Here is a 15,070-nt window from a genome sequence, read left to right on the forward strand (position 1 = left end):
TCAGAGAAAGATGTACTGAATTTATGGTCATCTGCTGTTTATCAATTTGTTGATAACAATATCATGTTTTCTGAAGTACTGTGCTTTCTAGTCTTTATTGGCTTGCTTCTTTTGTACCTTTTGAATAGCAATTTTGCTAACTGCATTTGTATAAAAGTGTCCCATGTCCAAGGAATTAATGATCACACAGACTGTTAATGAAATAAACCTGAATCACTCTGTGAATTTTCTCATGCCTGGTCTACAGATCTGAAGTTGCAGATTTATTAAGCTACTAAGATAAGCAATGATGATTTTCTGTGTTTATCTGTGTGTCTCATGATCATATATGGCTTTGTTCTTACATGGGATGATATCTGCTATTTGCTTCAGGTTGTGTAACACCTCGATGAATAAGGGCTGATCCTACTCATTTCTGTATGCTCTCACCTTCAAATTTGCTCCCTCATTACATGAGACAGTATTCTATTGGGTCCTGAAAAGGACAGTAGTAATGGTGCCAAATTCCTTTGAGCAAAATGTTCTACAAAGAAACAGAACTACCGGAAAACACAACGTGGTACCATTACTTACTGGTTTTATGGTATGTCTTGGAAAATGTAACTGGTAAATAGCATCTGGGGAGGAGCTCTGTGTGCATCTGCAGGCTGCTGAATGGGAGATCCTCTTACTGGTCTACATAAGTGCACGAGTTTCTTTCGTGGTGGCAGCACATGAAGTGAAATACCGCATCATCGATCAAATGCTGAACATGTGAGACTTAAAGTGCCAGTGTGTTTCTTCAGGAGTAGTATTAAATAAAATTCCTGAGAGCAGAGGAGGAGAATATGGTGCCTATAAATGTCTAAGCAGGAGTAAATGGTATTATCTTGTAGTCAGATAATAAGTCTAGTAGTCCAGTGGGGTGATGTTCTTGTTAGAGAACTGATCCCTTTCAAAAGGTTTTGTCAGGATCAATCCGAAAGAACTGAGGTGCTATCTACATTCAGCATATATTTTTCAGACTTCTGAATACAGCAAAGTAATTATTGAAAAAAGAGTTCTTGTATAATAGTGAAAACAACTATCCTCTTTTGTAATTATTTTATCGCTCAGAATCATTGCTGATGACTAGAATCCCACTGTATGCAGCCATCCTATTGCCATGTCTACCCTTTCCCTGTTCTGACTGCACATAGATAAGAAATACTCTGGTCATTCAGTCTAAAAATAGTTTTGACAACTATTTCACCTCACAACAAGGAGGTGAAGATGGCTAGCTTAGTAGTGGGGAGGGCAAGAGGCATTCACATTTGTTTCTTACCAAGACTGATACTGCCATGGTAATTAATTTTTTTAAACAAAAAAAACCAACCCTTTTGTTTACAGAATTTTGACTTTGAGAGTCTTGAGCCATCCATCAATCACTTTGCCTCTTAAGTACTAAAACATCAATATCGATATTCTGAACTTTGTGCGTTCTCTTTGATGTCTTTTCTGATTGGTAACACTATCTGAGTCCTCTCAGTTGAAGTCATTCAGCAGTAAAATACAGAATTAGGTCATTGAAGAATTTGTAGATAGTGAAATAGTGTAGATAGAATTTGTAGATTTTCTGAAAATTAAATAGCATTATATCTTATTTACCATAATATTGGTAACAATAACTTAACCTCTTCATCCCTCTTTTCAAAATGTAGGAAAGACGGTCCTAGTTTGCTTGAGGTCAGTTTCCTGGAACTGAGACTGCTCAGAAGTTTGAGCAAAATATAATAGCAAAGAGATATATATTAAATATAACAGCAATGTTAGCATTGTGGGAACTGATGCTGCTCTTTGAGAGAGGTCCAAACCTTTTCTGATGACAGAACAGGCAGCTACTAGCACTGGCTCTTTCATTGTAGTTGTAGTGACATTGGAGGTGGATTTAGAGCAGATACTTCTTTTGGTAACCCATTTTATTGAGCAGTTGCCTTATCCCTGCCTCTTACATTCTGTCTGGATTTTTTTGCCATCCACACAAGAAGAGTAATCAAGAGGAGCTTGGCCTGTGCTGCTGTGACAGGAACTTACTGCTGCTCTCTGTTCTTTTGTGGAAAGGATGTTTTTTTCCATCATGGTGCCAGCATGGAGAATGGGACCAAATCCCAAAAAGTCTTGTTTGCTTTGAATGGGATGTTTTTTTCTGAAGTGTTTCTCATACAGCTTCTCTCTAACGGGAAAAAATGTCTTGTAAAGAAAAGGACACCCCCCCCTTGAAAAAGCCACTAATGCAGCAAAACTCCATCCTGACTGAAAATGGTAATGTACTTCCTATGTACTTAGCTATAGCTTGTGCTGACTGCTTTGGGAAAACAGTTGTGAGGCTTTGAAATTCCGATGTTTGCTTCTTCTGTGATCTTTCAGTTATCTGCCTTGCTGTAAGGCAAGCTGCAGATCCACTGTTCTGAAAAGATGTGTTTGGGCTTGGGAGAAATGGGAGAAATCTTAGAGCCTCTGGATGTTCTTTGCTTTAAAGAAGTCATTTGATCCTCCATCACCACGTGGTGGGGGCTGTGTTCTGCAAAGGAGAAGCAAGGGTCATATTCTAGAGCAGTAACTTGTTACTCACAGGTTTTGTATGCACATTTAGAGTTTAGGCTAACTGACTTTGTTTCCTTCTCAGTCCTGAGGATTTCAGAATACGTTCTAATTAAAGAATTGACTAGAAATAGTTTTTAAGAGTGAAGGAAAAATATTTATCTGTTGTAAAGAAGGAATTTGTTATACAGACGTGAGATAGGGCAGGTATAAACTAACACTGTCATTAAGTCTAATCCCCTGTAATCACTGTGAATTATTACAATTATTACAACAGATGTCTTTTTCAGGGGTTCACACAAGAGCTGCCTCATAGAATCTGATGTTTAGAGAACATCTGCTGCACAAATAGTCACACATCCATAACAAAGTGATTCCTACTGCTCTGTGACAAATGCTAAGACAAGACAAAAGTAGTGAAAGGCCAAAAAGAGACAACTACAATGTCACAGTAAAGCAAATAAGAGAGATTGAGAGACATGGGCATGTCCTATATCTCTGAGATGTCGAGGATTTATCCAGCTACAACTCAATCTCAAGAGGCAATCAAAAGTCCGGTGATCCCCACTGGATTTGATTCTTCTGAAGGAGAAGTTGAAGTTCATTCTGATGTGAAACTGGAGAGTCATTTCAAGTTCCAGTGTGACAGCAGCATCCATGATACTGGATCCTGTCTTTCTTGCTTTACCAGTAATGGGGTAAATTCCAATGCTTCAGAGAAAACCAATGTAAATTAAGCTGTCTGTTAAAAGGAATTGGAATCCTAAGTCACACAAGAGAAGGACCCAGCTCCTGTGATGTGCAGGGTTTTAACTTACCAGCATCTGTCTGCTAATATAGCATCCATCTTCATTAGTGTGAGCTATCTGTGGTTGAAAGCTGTCAGAATTACCTAGCAGCACAATTTCATTTGAGAAATTACTAGTATCAACTCTTCATACTGTTCTTCCAAGTCTACATCTTTGTTAATGAAATGAGAAAACTTGTTGGTAAGGTCAGCACTTCAGTTTGCTTATAAATTGTTTGCATTTTTTCCTGAAGCTTGTGAAGCTATATGCACTAAATTCTGCTTGTAGAAATGTATTTTCAAGAAATTACCTAGAAGAGTATTTTGAAAGAAAGAGTCCCATCTACCCTCGTTTCTTGGCCTGATGAGATGGGACACCACTGCCAACATGTAATTCCATGTATTGCATGTAATTTGACATTATTCTTGGTTCAATATCCAGTTTTTCTTTTGCATGGTGTCATAGTTTAGCAATGGTATTCTCCAGTTTGGTGCTCTCACTGAGGCTCTCTAAAACACGTCCCTCCTGCTTGCTCCTCCTCTCCCTTCTGCTGTTGGGCTGGAGAGGAGAGTTGGAGGCACCGAAGATGAACATCAGGTGTTGGGGTAAGAACAATTTACTGGAAACAGCAATGAGATAAAAAATCAAACAGCAACAGTCATAATGTCAGGAAGGTACAAGAAAGAGCTGAACAATTCACACAGAAACGCCCCCAGGAACAGACAATAGCTGACTGTGCCCTCTGCCACGCTATGTAGACCCAGAAGAGCCCTTCTCCATGGAAGAGAGTCCCTTCCCCCTACCACTGGCAATGGCAGAGTGGTCTAGAATAACTTCTGGGTCCTACCCATACCCCCTTCTGGCTACTGCAAATGTTAACTCATTCCTGGCCAGAACCAGGATACTTGGAGGGAAAATAATATATTAAAAAACAGTCCTAATTTATCCATTAAGATTATACTTTGAGAATGGTTTCTTGTAAAGCATATACTAGGGAGCATATTTAAAATTAAAATAGGTGGTTCCACGACCAGATGCAGGCCTCTGTACCATTCTGTTATCTACATAAAAACTAGTAAGTCCTAAACATGTATTCAGAATCTAGGATTTATTTCTGTTTGTCAAGTTAGCAAAAGAAAGTTTCAATGATGACAGCAAATCATAGAACCATAGGATAAAATCATTAAGGTTGGAAAAAACTCCCAGGATTGAGTCCAGCTTTGCACCATCACCACCTTGCCATATAGATCATAGCACTAAGTGCCATGTCCAGTCATTTCTTCAGCACTACCAGGGACAGTGAGTCTAGGACCTCCTGGAGCAGTCCATTCCAATGCTTGACAACCCATTCCATGAAGAAATTCTTCCCAATGTCCAATCTGAACCTCCCCTGAGGGCATTTCCTCCTGTCCCATTGCTAGCTGCCTGGGAGAGGTGGCTCAGCCCCACCTCGCTACCACTTCCTTTCAGGTACTTGTCAAGAGCAATAAGGTCTCCCCTGAGCCTCCCTTTTCCCAAGATAAACAATCCCAGTCACTTCTCATAGGACTGGCTCTCTAGACTCTTTACCAGCTTTGCTGCCTTCTTTGAACACGCTCAATGTCTTTTGTGAAGTGAGGAGTCCAGAACGGGATGCAGCACTTGCGGCGTGGCCTCACCCGTGCCAATGAGGGGGGATCGTGCTGCAGTGAGGTGGCAACTTCTTCCTGTGCTGTACCTAGAAATGACAGCTGAGGTGGTTAAAAATTAAAGGCAAGTGTTTGTTCAGGTCCTCAGATGATATTCTGGTATAGGAATAGGAGTTACACTGATGTAAGGTCTCTTATAGGATTTAGGAATAGCTGTAATTAGTAAGACTAATTAATTATCTGTTCGGTTCCTTTTTCAGTAATGGGAGCTAATCAGGTGTTTTGTGTGTGTGTTTTTAGTGTTTGTGATCTTGTTTCTTGTCATATTAATGCCACTCTTTAGTCGGAAGCAAACATTAATTAGTGCATAATTTAAAGTAGGAGAAGCAGAGGCTTGGGTGGTTAATCAATTTTTAGCAGAGGATTTTATCTAGAGCTGTTTATGGGATTTCCCAGTTGTGAATCTTTATGTAGTATATTTTTACTCTCATCTCAGTTGATGCTATATTTAAAGTGTCCATGAAGAATTATTCTGATGTATTTAGAAGTCTGACCAAGGGTGCATGGGAGTGCACAGAAGCTTTAAGGACAGTTAATGCTGAATTTAAAGAGCATTACTTACTTACTATTGTCCATTACTTACTTATTACTTACTTACTCTTGTCCAGTTTCAGAGGGAGTCATACCCCTCAGTGATTTTATGGTCCCCAAAGAAATAGTGTTGCCTAGCGTACTAAAAAATTACTTAGGAAAATGTTTCCTCACAGATTTTTAGGAAGGGGGAGAATTTCCTTGTCTTTCCTTCTTAAAGCATGATTCTACAACTAACCCATTAGTCATACTGACAAGGCTGTTGCAGGAAAGATGGCCCCAGGTGCCACTGTTTCATCTGTCAGCATGAAAGAGAAGTGCTCCTGGTTTCTGTTTGTGTGATGAGTTTGTGCATCCTGGGGCCATGGTGGGCAGGTAGGCATGGAGCAGCCATGTGCCCTGTGAGCTGTACAAGCAGGGTTACAGCCAGCACATTAAGAGAAGGGGTTATCTGCCTCTTTTCAGCATCTAGATACTGCATTTGGTTTTGGGCCCCTGGTGGGAGAAGACATCAATGAACTTCAGTGAGCTCACCTGTGAGAAGATGGGGGAGCTGGGGAAGGATGTTCAGCCTGGAAAAAAGATGACTTCAAGGGGACTTCACAGAAGTCCCCCCACCCAACACCTAGGGGTATGTCAGCTTGAGACAGGCATTTCACAGTGTGGGAGGAAAAGGAAAAGTTACAACATGAGGTGTTCAGATTGGATTTAAGGAAAGGCTGTTGCTGTGAGAACCATCAGGCAGTGAAGCAGGTTGCTTGGACAGCCTCTGTGGTATCCATCCTTCTTTGCTCCCAACAAAGTCACTGAAAAGCAGTCTGTGGTTTGTTTTTTCACCTGTCAAACACTGCCAGTGGCTTCACTCCCTGAGAAATTCATAGGGCTGTTTCTTTTCCTTGGGGAACTGAATGTCACCATTTAACGAGAAGAAGTGCAAGGTGGAAATGGTTTCATTAGAGGGTGTTAAATTTTATAGTTCCTTCATCACATGTGTCACATTAATAGGAAGAAAGTGTTTTAAATGGTTGACTTTAATTAGGAGAGCGGAGAAGTCTGCCAACAACAATAATCCATTTTTGGTGACCAAGTGTTTAAGTAATTTAGATGTTATTCCATTTATTCTTAATTATGTTTTCATTTATAGAAGTGTAATCTATTTAGAAAAATACCAGTGCTAATGCTTCACAGAGCACAAATTATGTTGCAGAATATTTAAAACAATTTTTTTGTCTAGTATTTCCTTTTTGCTATTACAATCTGTAATGCTTTTAGCGTCATTTGATACATCTGATCATAAAGTGTCACCTTGCTGTTAGTTTTACCATTTGGTAAGTGTTTGCATCTGGTTCAAAGGCTCCTTTTTGCAGTCTCTATATTACTGCCAAGCTGAGACCTTGATCAGCATAAAGCTGCAGAAATGCCAATTAATGCTTTTGTCATCTCAAGGGCTGATTATTGTAATTCACTCTTTTAGGGACTTTCAGCCCACACTGTTAGGAAATTGCAGCTGACTCATTATGCTGCCATGAGGATTCTCTTCAAAATGAGATTATATGAAAGTATTATTAAATTTAAAAAATACTGTTTGTAGAAAAATTAATATTAATTATTATATTACATTGCACCAGGCTGCCCAGGGAAGTGTGTGAGTCACCATTCCTGGAGGCATTTAAAAGATGTAGATGGGGCACTTAGGGATGTAGTTTAGTGGTGGAGTTGGCAGTATTGGGTTAATGGTTGGATATAATGATCTTAAAGGTCTTTTCCAATTTAAATGAGTCGATGGTTCTATGTATTAGGGAGATATTAAGCTGTTATTATTATAAGCCTGTCATGTGAGTAATCATTTTATAGTTTCTATATATCATCCAATTTACTGAGCTGTCTTGAGGAAGTCTATTAATATTTGTGCATCATCAAGACAGTAAATTATCCATGGATATTCCCCAAGCTGAACTTGTGTTGTTTTTCAATCACCATGGAAATGCATTGTGTTTACTTGAACATCTGAATTGCAGGTTTTTCTACTCCTATTTTTAATTGACAAGTGTATAACACAGGCTTGGATGAGTATTCTTGAAAGCTAATTAATCACAGATATTGAAACTGACCAAATGACAGTCCAGATTTCATGATAGATTTGATATTAGCACATAGAAGATGTAAAAATGTTGTTTTTACTATTCTTCATAGCTATTTTAAATTATGACAGAAAAAAGGAAATAATTCTCTTTCTATTTAGCAGATCTTTTTTTCAGTATTATGTAGGTGAAAAAAAAAAGGTTTTTAACTTTCCTAAGCAGAATAATCAGAGTGATTTTATCAATATGGGTAATAGTGCTAATGTGTTTTGCATGCCAGTCAGTTCTGTCTCATTAGCAACCTTATGTTAGTAAAGTCTTTTTCCCTCTAAGAGGAAGCCTGAACATCTAAAAAGTAATTTTGAAAGGTTGGTTTCAAAGGAAAAGCAGCTTACGCCTTATATTACAAAGCCTAAATGAAAGCTTTCCATTCTGATAGACTCTTGGGTACCCATTTTTTGGTCTACAGCAACATACAGGCTTTGGAAAGGCTCAAGAAATTCACTCCAGTGAATCCATGGGATCAAACATATTTCTGAGAGTTCTGATTTTAGCCTGGGATATAGTATTTCATTTCAGTCTACTATGCCTCCAGAAAGCATCTTTCCAATGCATTCTTTTGCTATTTGAAACATGTGATGTTCTTGAACAAAGAAAAGAATGCACAGGCAGATGGTCTCCAGAACATGGGAGCTGAGACTTGGTTTGTGTTGAATAACTATTATCTAGCCTTTTATTCACCAGCCCCAGACTGCATAAAATGAGGAACTAACAGAAAATGTTAGCTGTTTTTCAAGTCTGTTTTCTGCTGAAGAGAGAAGGAAAAATGTAGAAGCTGGCGTGTCATAAAATGAGACCCAGAGAAAGGGCCCAGGCTCAGATCCACGCTCAGGTGAATGTGCTGTACAGGTTTCTCTCTGGGTTAAAGCTCTGAGACCAGCTAAAGGATTTTCTGCATGAGATGCCAAAGTAGCCAAGAAGGACTCTAGAATATTTCCTTTTTGCAGTCCGATTTCTAACCTTGTAGTGAATTGCCTTGTTAAAATAAACATGTTCTATTTTGCAGTAAGAGTCTTTGTTAGGCTGGTGAGATGGGATATATTCCCTCTCCAGGAGTAATTACTATGAGTGAGCAGAATATATAGGCTGTTTCATGTGGATAGATGCTGCAGGGAGCTTGGGGCTGGGAAGCATCCCCTTGCTGAGTGAGCTGGGGTAGCTGAGCCTGGCTGCAGGGCAGAGCTCTGTTGCTGTTTGTCCTGTGAGAAGCTGGCAGCAGAGACAAACCCCGAAACACTGCAGTGAGAAAGTCAGAATAACTTACTTCAAACCAGATAATCCTCCCAACACAATAGAAGGATTTTCTTCTTTTTCTGTATGATTTATATAAAACTTACTGCAGAAAGCAAAAAGGCTCCTTGGAGGGCCCTTTGCCTAGGTGTTTGATACTACAATGATAGCCTGCATTTATATTTCTGGGCTGTAAATTCTTTAGGGTGGACATCAAATTATTTACATTTAGTTGAGTGCTGTGTGCTTTTCCTGGAGTTTAATCATATTTGTAAGAAATCATCTCTTCACTAGGGAAACAACCTATCTTTCAGCCAAGTTAATGTGGAGTTTGGCCTATATAAGAATGGTGGGATTTGAAATGAGGACGTCATGTTTTGGTGAATGTCAAGATTCATTATCATGGATTTATGATATGCATTATTGATTTCAAATCTACCTTTGTCATTAGCTCCTTTGGGAGGTTAGTGCCTTTTAATGTGCTTGTTTTATATTTTCTAATTTAACAGCATTAGAAATCATGAGAGTTGAAATAAAGAAATTCCTACCTGCCAGCATCTTGGAACACCACCCCCCTCCCTTTTTTTTTTTTCCATTTAAGCAACTGTTACAACGGGCAGAATTGAAATTAAAGGAGTTTCTACACAATATTTTGCTTATAAGCTTGGGAAGCAACAGCCTCAAGTCTTCAGTAAACCTATCAGATTTTAAATCATTTATATTGCTGAAATTGGTTAATGTTCTGTGAAAAATCAGGAAAAATTGATATTATTCCAAATATCTGATATATTTTATTTATTACTAAATATTTCTTAATTTTCTTCCTTTATTTTTTAAATGTGATGCAAGAAAGGTAACTTTTTAGCTGGAGTACTGTGGTGATTCTTGGTGAGAAGGTTTGGGGAATTTCCCCCACATTAAAAGTTTAGGCACTTTAGGATAATAAATTGCTTTATGGATATATACAAGACAATAATTGTAGAACTAGCTGAAACTTGTCTCCTTAAACTGACAATTTGAAGGTCTGTTTAAATAAACTCTTCTTTCAAGTGGTATTTCTCTCTACTGGCTGACTTGCTAAGCTTCCCAAGCAGCACTTGAGTTCGTTAGGCAGCGCTGTGTGTTTGCAGTGCCAAAAGCCGCGGTGTGACTCCTGCTGACGGCGGTGGCGGATCAGGACGTGAGGCAGCCACAGGGGACTGTGGCCATTCACCATTCTGGAGCAGATCTAACCTCGTGCTCTTCAGTCCTGGTAGAGCTCCTGTGCTGCAGCTTATAGAGTGGAATGGAGGAGGTGGGACTTTGCTTTGATATGCTGAATCTCACTGCTCTAAATATTGGAAAAAATGCATGGGGAATTACAGTGACAAAAGAGGTATGCTTGCAGCCGCATAATTGCAACAAAATCCCTCTTCAGTTTCCACAGCATCAGTGATGCTGAGAAGTCAGTTTTGTACTGATAAAGATGTTTCCCAGTGGGAAAAAGGGTTAGTATAGTAGATAATGTGTAACTGCCCCTTGTTGTGGAGAATCCAGTTGATGAGGGCTGGTTCTCTAAGCTGAGGGAGCTAGTGTGGCCTGTTTTCTTTTCCACAGTCCTCTGTCTCACTAAGAGATTGTTCTTTCATCCTCTTAATACAGAATAATTATTTTATTTTTTATTGTGTAGTCATTGGTGCCGTTGTAGATCTGATAGGAGTCTGTTGTGTTTCACTCACACTATTGTGTTTAAATTAATTTAGAACATATTCAGACATCTAGAAAGGTGTAGCATGCAGCAGTGGGCTTCTTAAACAGAGGCACTTCCAGAATATGTTATATGAGACTGATAATATTCAGCTGTTACTTCTCAGTGTCAGACAGCATTTTGTTCTAAAATAATTGGTTTTTAATCTTTGTGAAAAAGTAGGTCACTTCTCAGGGACTGGCAAAAGCAGACAAGCTGGATCTCTCATTGTTCCAGTGTTGGAACACCGCTGTTCAAGGAAGGGGTCTGATGTTTTCCATTTCACTTGAAGCTGTTGCATTTTGGGGTATGCAGGTAGTATAGCTGCTTTTGCAGCTATATTAAGGCTAGAACATGACAGGAGCAGTCCATGTTTATAAGACAGCATGGTTAATTTTATTTATTTTGCCTTGGATTTGGGATAATAGTGCTGTACAATTCTGTTTATTGTAATATTATATTTTAATTGATATAAAGCACCTTTTTATAGTAAATAAAGTTATTGTTCCTCTGATGCTCTTCAAATATTCCTGTATCAAGAATATACAGCTTTGAGAGATCTTCAAAGTTAAACATAACATTTCATTGATATTGAAGTATGAAATAAAAGCTACTAAAGTGTTGAAAAACTTTGTAGTGTTTTCTACTAGACCAAAACTATCATTTGTACATCAGTGTCCTTGAAGCAATGCATTTTTGCATCCATTTGTTATAAACTAGGATCTGCAGCTGAGCCATGGCAGCCCAAGGGCTATGAATGTTGTTGGACACTATACATGAGGCAGTGGGGGTAGGAAGTCTGGAACTTTAATGGGATTGAATTTTTTTTTTGCAGTACAAAACCCCCCACGTTGACATGTAAGAATACGATTGTGATGAAGAGCTAATAATGAAAATTAACATAAAATATTCCTACTGCTAAAGTTCTGGTGCTACAGGGTCATGGCTGTATCATGGCTCTTTTTCTAGGACCAGAGCTTCAAAATTTCTCACATACCTTTTCTAAGATTATCCCAGTGCTATCAGATCTGTATTTGTCTATTTTAAGGTTTATTTTAGAAGATGTAGACAGGAGTATCTCTGAGAGTGTTCCTGGAGAAAATTATAAGCTAATTACAAGCTAATAAGTTAGTAAGCTAATTATAAGATAATAATTATAAGTGAATATTTTGGGGTGTAGATCAGACATAACGTCAGAACCTCTTGTCAGGTTTTCTTTTTAGAAAAGACTTCGATGAATACTTGTGTCTTAGTTTATCTACAAGAAAGCATTCAGGAACACAGGAGGGTTAATTCTATCAGTTTTCTTGGATTCACTAGTACTCTGTTTTTTAAAATAAGCACTTCTAAAAAATGACTTGTACATCGACTCTTCTAACTGCTCAGTAATTCATTGATTAGTCATATGAGATCTATCAAAACTGCAATGTGGGAAATATTAGGAAGGCAGAGTTTCTGAGTTATTTGTCCATTATTAGCAGTTGTACAACAATTTGGGATGACTTTTCTATAAATACCTTAAAAATGAATGAAGAGAATCCAAAGAAACAGGTTTTAAACAGAACAATATAGCATACTGCTGTTTGAACAGAGGAAAAATCCAAGACAAGGAAGACAGATAAGCCTTACCACAAACTTAATAAGACTTTGGATCAAACCCACCCCAATGAGAGCTCTGAAGTCGTTATTGTAGAAATCACTCTAAATCATATTGTGAGTGTGAAATCACTCCCAGCTTTTCATTTACTCTCCTGGGACCAGCAGCATCCAGGGATTTTATTTTGTTTGAAATATTTTTGGGACTGCAGCTATAACTTTTGTATAATTCTTAAATCTTACATCATGAAATATCTGATGCCTCATAAAAATCTAGAGATCTAATTATTAGAAAAATTCTGCTATCAAAACAAGAAACACCTGTTCAAAATATTTGTTTGGAAGAGTCCATGAAAATTTTTTTCTTCTAAGTACTTACTGCACTTTGTGAAGCAAATACCTGTAATCCAATGGATAAAATAAAATTTCCAAGTATATACTAAAACAGGCATGAAATATGCATGGTATGAGAAAATTTCAGGATTGTATTATTTATTTGTGATTTTACTTTCTAAGGAACTCATGTACTACACATTTGGAAATCTGAATCCTATGTTTGGAGTCTTATCTTTGTAACCCCTGAAATCCTTCATTTGTCTTATCTTTCTGTGCAAGTATGAGGCTCATGTGGAAGAAGTTCTGACTTACTAGCAAAGTTGTCATCTGAGCAGAGGGTATAGGGATGGTCACAGTGTGTTTCTGGTATTTACTAGGTGGTTAGCTTTCTTGTATAGAATAATTGTGTTCCAAATACAGTTCTGACTGATTTTTGGTAATTTAGAGTTCTTAACTCTTGTCTTGGAACACTTAAATCTTTGGCCAAATATATCCTTGAAATTGGGCCATCTTAAAGGGAATGGCTGATTTCCCTGTTCTTTGACCACTCAGCTGTAAAACAGGAACATTTTCCTTCCTTATTAGAAGAAGGGATGTGAGAGCACATCATTATTAGTTACAGCATAATGCTTAACAAAAAAGTGATGTAATCATACTAATCAGCAAATTAGTAAGACCTGTTCATTAAAGCTGAGTTCAAACATTTCAAATGCATAATCCCATGTGTGACTGTCACAGCTCTGCTCTCTGTGCCTTGTACTGAGCTACTGGATTTGGGCAGTCAGTTAAAATTCATCCATGAGCACTGCTTCATGCAAATCAGCTGCACTGGGTCAGCTCAGCCTGGGCTTCCTTGGAGAATGGAAACCTGTGGAACTACAGAAACAGGACAGAAGGTCCTGCCTACTTGGTAACACCCCTCCAGCTTCTCTGCATCAGGGAACCTTTTGAATCAGAGGCTGCATCTTTGTGTTGGATAGACAGTGATAATTTTCTTGCATGAGCTCATCTAACTGAACCCATATAAACTTTAGATACCAATGTATCCTGTGACAGTGATTGCAATATTATCTGTCCAAACATTTCTATTTGTATTTCTTTCTAACTTTGTCTGTTTTCACCTTATACTTAGTATAAGTAGTATTCATTATTTATTATGAAAAAACAATGAATAATTATTTCCTTTTCACTTTTCCATGCTACTGCAAGCCCATCATTTTTATATTCTCGTGGTTATTTTTCACAAAATAATGCATTTAATTCCCACTTTCAATTTCTCTGGAGAGAACAGAATGTTCAGGAACTATAGAATACTGTCCTGTTAAGCTGCACAACTTTTTGACAGAACAGAGGAAAATGCAATTTTAATATTTCAGTAGCTGAAAGGAGGTAGTTCAAAGAGTGTAGGCAAACAATGATGAGAATGTGTTGACAGTGCATGAAATCTTTGATGTGGATTCCTTTATAAAATAAAATGACTTTTTGGGGCTGCAAGGATGGCTGCTAAAAACTCCAGTTGTAAGCCCTCGTGAGAAAATAAGAAAGTCCTTCTGGTTTTAGCATTTCTCCTCAGCTGAAAGTATGATTGATGATTTTTAAAGAAAATCTTGTAGAGCAAAGCACCATAACAGAGGCTATCTAACAGATGCTGGTAATCAGTACTGTGTTTTTATATTCATTTATTCACTCTTTGTAGGAAATTAAAATAGATTAATGGGAGGGGTTTTTTTTTTTTAGAAGGGAGTAGAATTCAGGAAACAGAACTGTCAAAATTTGTACTTACATGATGTGGTTGTGTAATGTTTGTCTAAGAAGAGAAGAGTACTACAACCTTTTTCTGTGCCCCACTATAGAATGTTTATCTGTAGAGTGCAAGCAATGGACTTCTTATTTGTTACACACACCTGAGGCACAAAGAAGGAGTGAAAGTGTTCAACTGGATTCCATCTTATAGACACAGCTCTGCTCAGGTTTAATCATTCTGTGTGCTGTAAGAACATGAGAAAATAGCCTGCCTTGAAAAATTTGAGGCTAAGTACTCTGCAATTCATGAGAGAGGAACAGAGGCACTGAAATCTGCTGCTCACTGAGGCCCTGGATGAGGTCTGCCTTGCTGTGGAGATCGTGGCCTGCACAGAACCTTCCCAGTAGGCTCTGAAGGGACACTCAAGTGGCTTCCTGTCTTCCCAGCTACTCATGCTGAGAAGAAATCCTTTATTGTGAAGAGCAATAAAGCTGTTTTCTATAAATAATCTTAAAAATCCTCTCGTCATTTGGCTGGCGGTCACGGTAAAGAGGGAATCAATCCCCATCCCAACCAGATTGTTTCTGACACTTAACAGTCCCCATCCCAATCAGATTGTTTCTGGCACTTAACAGTTTATGGACATTGTTTTCCTTTCACAGACAGTGAAGTGCTCAAATGATGAGCTCTTCTTTACTAAAATAAATAGGTCAGATACTTGAAAGATCTTT

General features: G+C 38.2%; 1 protein-coding gene across 3 annotated transcripts in view; it reads left to right on the forward strand.

Moving 5' to 3' along the window:
• Window positions 1-15,070, forward strand: part of TAFA2 (TAFA chemokine like family member 2) — a 189,382-nt gene that overhangs the window by 54,432 nt on the left and 119,880 nt on the right. The gene's annotated exons all lie outside the window — the stretch shown is intronic.

The sequence above is a fragment of the Melospiza georgiana genome, chromosome 4 (assembly GCF_028018845.1).
Source record: "Melospiza georgiana isolate bMelGeo1 chromosome 4, bMelGeo1.pri, whole genome shotgun sequence".
Taxonomy (NCBI): Eukaryota; Metazoa; Chordata; class Aves; order Passeriformes; family Passerellidae; genus Melospiza; species Melospiza georgiana.